This window comes from Papaver somniferum, chromosome 1 (assembly GCF_003573695.1).
Source record: "Papaver somniferum cultivar HN1 chromosome 1, ASM357369v1, whole genome shotgun sequence".
Taxonomy (NCBI): Eukaryota; Viridiplantae; Streptophyta; class Magnoliopsida; order Ranunculales; family Papaveraceae; genus Papaver; species Papaver somniferum.
In genome coordinates this window covers 143,874,341-143,881,433 of record NC_039358.1, presented here as the reverse complement: position 1 = coordinate 143,881,433, position 7,093 = coordinate 143,874,341, and the positions used below count along the sequence as shown (strand labels likewise).

At 37.3% G+C, this 7,093-nt stretch overlaps 1 long non-coding RNA gene across 2 annotated transcripts; it reads left to right on the top strand.

Annotated features, from left to right (window-relative positions):
- The first annotated feature begins 3,851 nt into the window (after positions 1-3,851).
- LOC113303170 lies at positions 3,852-6,616 on the top strand. Of its 2 annotated transcripts, none has more exons than XR_003337326.1 (3): positions 3,852-3,890; positions 5,258-5,364; positions 6,351-6,616. It is a non-coding gene; the product is annotated as an uncharacterized LOC113303170 (long non-coding RNA). The 2 variants fall into 2 exon arrangements; XR_003337328.1 differs by lacking the exon at positions 3,852-3,890 and adding an exon at positions 3,902-4,584.
- The last annotated feature ends 477 nt before the right edge of the window (positions 6,617-7,093 follow it).

The following is a 7,093-nucleotide window of genomic DNA, read 5'->3' as shown; positions in this document are numbered from 1 at the left end:
TTCATCTGTTGGAGGAGATTTACAAGACTGGGTTGATTGTCATCCCCTATTCTGTTAAGCTTTTATTGCCGAAGCCTGACCGTATCCGTATTGACCATGACGATTGCTGGGCGCGTACTCCTCTTCGTGTGGTGGGTCCCTGGGCCTATGGTTTTATTATTGCGGATCCCATCGTTCCTCGTACAAATTTCTCTCTGCTTGTCCAGTATGATGGATATCAGTCTTGGGTTTTCAACCCTGCTACTTCTCATGAGGTAACCTTCATTTGTTACCGACGTTTTTTATTTTTCATCTCTACTCTGCGTCCTTTGCTAAATAGTTTGATGATTTCTTTGTAGCCTTCCCCTACTTCTTCTGCCGGGACTGCTCCGGGTTCTGCTGCTAGGGTTGCTCCGGGTTCTGCTGAAACTCCGTAATTACCAGGACCAGGAAAAGAAAGGCTTCGGTCGAAGCATCTAAGCCAACACCCGCGGAGGTAAGGATTATAACCCTACCTTAGTGTTCACATATTCCTTAGTATTTTTCCCCTGATCCTTAGCTTCTGCACGTGTTCTTTTGTAGTCTTCCAAGAAGAAAGGCAAGTTGAAGGCTATGATTGATGTTGAAGAATCTGATGAGGATCCGAAGGTTGTTGAGGAAGAGAAAGATGATGAAGATATGTAGGATGTCGAGGATACTTCATTTAGTCCTCATTTAGATGACATTGAGGAAGATTTCTCCATGGATAGCCCTAGTCCCCTTCGTGTTGGTTCCGTGGAAGGTGATAACCTTCGAGTTGGTGGCGGTTCCTTACTGGTGAGACAAGTTAGTGCTCAAGCTGCAACTCCTTCTTCGAGCCGAAGGTGCCTTCGTTTTCTGATCCCAGCGGTTTACTGCCTTGTGCTTCGGCTACCACTAGTGCCATGGTGATATCTTCTAAGAGTCTCTTATCTTCTCCTGCCACTTCGCTTCAGTCGAGTGGTTCGTTTGCGAAGGTTGTTGCTCTAGTGGAGAGGGTCAGTAGATCAGACTCTCAGCCGAAGAAGAAAGTTGTGGTTTCACTTGCCAGCTTCTCCTTCAATGCTACCCCCACTTCGTTGGGGAGCGTTCAGTCTGTCTCTACTTCCCCTATAAGCAAAGTTGTTGGCCCACCACCTTCGTCACCAGATTAGATCGGACTGGGTAATCTTCCTTCCGCGGGTGACATGGATTTAGGTGGTACTTCTAGTCAGGCATTTCTTTTTGTTCCCAGCTCATCTACCATGTCATCTCTTCGTCGTGGTGAGGATTCAGTACTTGTTCCCCATGCTCGCCTTCAAGCGACTGGTGGGGTTCTTACGGATCTTGGGAAGGGTAAGTTACCTGAGAATTTGAGCCTTGGGAGTTCTGACGATGCCATCCTCGAAGTCATACTGCAGGATTCAAAGGGTCATTTTTCTGCTGAGGTTGATCATCACCAGCTGGATGATTCTTTGGAGGTTGCTTAAAAGTTAGATGTTTTGACTGCTCAGTATCGAGTGGCCAAGGATCTATTCTTGACCCGGACTGTCTTCGCTCTGGTCAGAGCTTTGGTGAAATCCGCAGGGGTAATATCCAACAGATGGATGCTTTCATGGATACTTATGCTGATTTTCTTTCCCGTCTTTCATTTTTCTCGGTAAGTAATTCTTACCTTATTGTTCTATGCGTTGTTTTGAACCTCCTTTTTATTCTTATGCTCCATTTTTTGCAGCTTTGCAAACAAATCGATGTTGGTTGTACCTTGTTCAAGTTTTATAGGGCTAAGTGTACTCACTTGAGTGCTCTGCTGGAGCGTACCCATCAAGATTATGCCTTTGCTTGCGCACAACAAGCTTATTCTAGTGATGCTGCTTCTGCCACCAAGGTACTTTTGTTAGAGGGTGAACTGAGGAAAACTTAGAGGTCCCTAGAATCTTGCTTGTTGGCCCTTGAGAGAGCTAATAATGCTGCGAAGATTGCTGAGGAGGGACGCAAGGCAGCTGATTCTGCTTTGGCTGCTGAATCCTCCAAAGTCATAGGTTCGTTTTTCCTTTACTTTACTTTTGTTTTCATTATTTTCTGGTAGCATAGTCCTGAGAGATCCTACGCCTGCCAGTTGGTGGATCCAGTGAGCTTAGACATCTTCAAGAGCAGATAACCAAGTTGACCTCCGATGTTTGGTATTATCAGAAGAAGTCTGATAGGTTGATGAATGTGACTGTTCATAATGAGGCCCAGATCTCCCTTGAGTCTGCTCATAACTCAGACCTTGTGAAGAAGATGGCTTTGCTCCATAAAGAATTTGAAGAAACCCTTAAATGGAAGGACGATCTCATTTTGAAGCAAAAGAATGACATTTCCTTAGTTGAGAAACGCCTCTCAGCCAAAGAGATTATCCGCAAAAAGTATCATGCGGATTTTGAGGATGCTTGCGCCTCCTTAGCTATGGTTACTGCCGAATGAAACGTATTGACCTCTGAGGTTTGATCCCTTAAGAACAAACTTAGCGAAGCTGGTTCCATGCCTTCTTCTATGTCCCATGTGTTAGATCACTGCTCGGTCGAACTCGCAAGCGTTGCTATCTTAAGATTGTTGTCAAGTTTAGTTGCCAAAACTATAAGTCTTGATTTCTAGTCTACTATTAGCTAAGTCTCGGATTAGGATAGAAAGTGTAGTTGAGCTCTAGCCTCCATGGAGATCATCATACAAATAGGAAGAACTACTCAAGGAACTGGTGGAACTTCATCAACTAAAAGGTATGTGGAGATTTGAACTTATCTATCATTCAAAAGTCTATCTACTCTATCTCCTATCTTGGGACAAAAGTCGTATTACTATATAGACTTTGATTATACACATTTGCTATTTTGATCCGAGTTTATCTCGCTTATCTATTTCTCGAAATATGTGTTGGTAAGCTTTCGCTTTGGCCAAGTTCATCTTTACTAGTGACGAAAGTCATATTAGTTTCAATTACTTGAAAACTGCTTTGACGAAAAATAGTTTGTGAACAACTACTATATAACGTCCTCTAAGAATGTTTCAATGATTGAAATGAGAGTTTAGAATATATAACCTTGAATGGATATAAAAATTGTGTGATAACTCATACGTGTGTAAGTCCTTATTCCTTGAACCAAAGTATGCGTACTTTGCTGCTCAGGAAAACTGGAACTGAAGTCCGCGTACCAGTACGCGCACTGTTAGAAGTTCACATCCCGTGAATTTCTGCTGGAGTTTGGGAACTGAAAACAAACTTATTCCGGGTACTTAAGTCCGCGTACCAGTATGCGTACTTAAGTGGGTTATTTTCTAAAAACGATTATTCGTGAACTTAAACTTATATAAACTAAGGAATGCATATTTGCAAACCATGGCTATAAAGTTTATGAATTGATTCGAGTGAATCAAATCGTTTTTGCTTCGATTATGTCTTGTATACTTCTATAAGATCTAAGCAATTGAACAACTCTCTAACTAATTCATTTGAGTCATTTGAACTAGTTGTGGTAAAGAATAATCACTACACCAAATTGAGTAATTTGTATTACACTAATTTGTGTAACAGATTTTGTTACACTAATTTGTGTAACAGATTTTGTTACACAAATATGTGTGACATCATTAAAAAGTGTAACATTAAATCTTTATCTAATCATATTTTATTTTTAACCGATTTTGTCATACTAATTAGTGTGACTAATAATCCACACCGATAAAAAGATTAAAAAAATATTTAAAACATAAAAAATGGTAAGTGAAAATAATTTTCTCTCGCGTATTTTTCTCCCTGTCGACCAGTAACCACGTTTCCATACACGATTATTATACCCGTGTATTATTAAAACCTAGCCACACAGATAAAAACCAAAAGTAAACATAACTAGTATTATCATCTTTTCTTCCTCGAGGTATGCGCCTGTGTTTCTTTCACTTCTACTCTTGTAACCTCCGCTCTGTAGAACTGTGAATCGTGAAAAAAAGTTCCTTCGAAAAATTCTTTTGATTTCGTGATACTTAACACCACTATCTTTTTCTTTTTGGAAGATTTGTATCCCTTTTATATTGTTCTTCAGATTCTGTTACTATTATTCTACCCTAAGTTGTCAAAACGATTGGGATTCGTTAGTTGCAGATGAAAATTATTGTTAGGGTTTGCTGTAGATTAATATTGTTAATCTGATTATTATTATTCTTCTTCCCTAATCGTATGATTGAGATCTTACTATTTCTTCCGACTTTGTTGTTTTCCCTAATTTCTATTTTGAGGTTAAAAGAATCAGTTGAGATAATATTATGATTTGTTAATATGCGTTCTTCCTCTTTTTGGTGACGATTAATCGATACATAGTCAATTAGTTAACTTGTTTGTTCGCAAGTTCTTGTGATTTTATTGTTATGCAAACATTCTGGGTTGCATTCATTTTTGTGGTTTGTTGTTATGTGAACAATTTGGTGTTTCTTATCACCATCAGCAACATAGGACTAATCCTATAGCTACCTATGTGCTTGTGAATTTATGTTTGCAATGAACAACTTTAGTTTCATACCTTACAAAAGCTTGACTCTTCTACAATGAAGGCAAGAAACAGTACTGTTTCGATGGTACGTGCTTTAGTATTTATTTCTTATTTGGTGATTGCTTGATTCTATAAATTCCAAACCTAAGCAGCCTCATTTCATAGTGAAAGAGTTTTAGATTCTTAGAATATAAAGGTTGTTTGTTTCTATCTGGGACTTGCCGGCTTGTTGAATCAAATGACATCGTGACAACTTGTTTATTTGGTAGTGTGGTGATCTTAAAGGGATAAAGTAAAGTAGTTGACTTAGTGTTTTTTATCCACCAGTTACTGACAATGTTAACCCTTGTGACACGGTGTTTGTAATCAGACTATACATGTAAAAAAAGAGAAGGTTCCTTATGAACTAGCTGGCCTGTCGATGGTCTTTGCCCCGTAACTTTGCTATTGTTCTAGAGTCCACAGGTTCTTCAACTTCTGAAATCTGCTAGCAACATCTGTTGTATGACCTTGAGGCTTTATTTTAACTGTTAAGACATGATATTTGAAGTTTTTGTATTCAATTTCATCGGATTCAATTGCATGTCTCTACGTACTGTCTAGCTATGAGGCAACAAAAAAAATGTTCGTTTATTGAATGATGGCACAATTTGATTTTCTTAAGCATTAACAATCTTCTGGTGTAAAGCTCTAGTTAGCATATGTCAAATACTAGTGTCCATTTGGTCAATTTTCTTATTGAGATTTTGTGCTTGTAGGTCGAAACAGTCGCTCAAGTTGGCATATATTTTAAAAGTGATTGAGGGTGCTCTACGTAAAACTTCTGCACTATTGGAGCAGAAGTCAACAAGTTACGAAATACATGGTAATTTAACTTTTGTATTTTCTTGTAGTTATCGGGTAGCATTGCCATCACATGTCGGATAGTTCAAGAAAGTACTTTTTATTTTACCGTCTAAATTATTTTACCGTCAACCCAAGTCACTTTGCATTCTTGGAGAAACTCATGGATAAAAACAAAGTTGGTGATGAAACCGTTCTTGGAGGTAAATAAGATAAGACCAATTTGTGAGTTCAATAGTTTATTCCCATTTTTTTTCTTAGGCTGAGATTTGCAGTTGATGTATATATCTCCTCTGTAATCTAGAGTCAAGTAGCATCTACTCTTGAATATGAACTATGAAATGGCAGTAAATTTCAGCTGATACAATGGGAAAAAGAAGGTGATGTAGGAAAATTGGAACTTTTATTTCTATACTATTTTTCATAATGGTGGAAATTGTAGTTGTTGCGGTTAGCAGTCTTTGAATCACTAGATTGTCCCTCCATTTTGTTATGTATGCTAATCATTGGATATTAAGCCTTTTGTGGTGCCGTTAGGTCCTTTCGGCTAAGGGTTAAGAAGCTGTATATACATCTCTTAAAAGATGATTCGGTTGTTTAAAAATTGTTGTTGCAGGGAAGTGAAAATACTTAAAAATGACGTTTTTCATTTTCTTACGAAGGTTTTGTGGTGGATTTATGAGATGCTAGGCATTGTTTGTTGCTTATGCTAAGCACTTCCCATTTGTTGCATGTGCATGATTGATTCACTTCACATACAACGATTGATTATTAGGAAAATATGACTTGATAGCTTGTAAGGTAATACTAATGCCAATTACATCCTAAAACATATATTTGTTGATTCTTAAATTAATATTTTTCAGCATTTTCATTTCTTCAAAATCTTCTATACCGCTAGTCCTCTGGCATCTGATTGTATCTTGGTATGGATTGTACTTCTATGATTTTATTAACTTATCATGACTTTTTTTTTATTAACATCTGTAATAATTTTTTTTTGTATAGGATTAAAATGCCTGGGCATGGTGTAATAAAGAACTAATGAAAGTAGCTTAAGATAGTGTTGCCAGAAGGGTTTAGGCGAGCACATTTGGGAAAGTCTAGGAGCGCAGAATGATGAAATACAAGAGTAGCCAACTATGATGACATTAGAAGTTTCTCCTGCAAATGTATATTGGAATTTTGATTTTCTGACTGCTTGTTTATAGCCTTATTACTTTGTAATGGAATGACTTATATGAAATTTTAATGCAATTCAATTTTTTACACTACTTCCCTGAATATGGGTTTAGAAAAATGTTGAATATGGGTTTAGAAAAATGTCTTTGGGGTGGATGGCGAACAGGCGAATTTTTTTTTTTTTTTTTAATATTTTTTTTCGTTAATTACTGCCAAGATATGTGACACTAATATGTGTAAAACTCTTGTCACACATTAAAGTGTAACTTTAATTAATTTAAGTCACACTTATTAGTGTGACCCCTTATGTGTAACAAAAGAATAACATCATATTTATTACACTAATAAGTGTGACAATAAATAAGATGTCACACTTATTTGTGTAACAAAATCTTTATTTAGGTGTAGTGAATATGGTTGATATGAAAGTGCTCATATGGATAACCATTCGGTTAACTACTATTGAACCAACTAAGTGTACATGTTTAGGTACGGTTACCCAAACCTAAATGAACGTGCATTTTATTTGTGTGTAACAAGCTAAGTTTCGATCTAACAATTGAAAGATA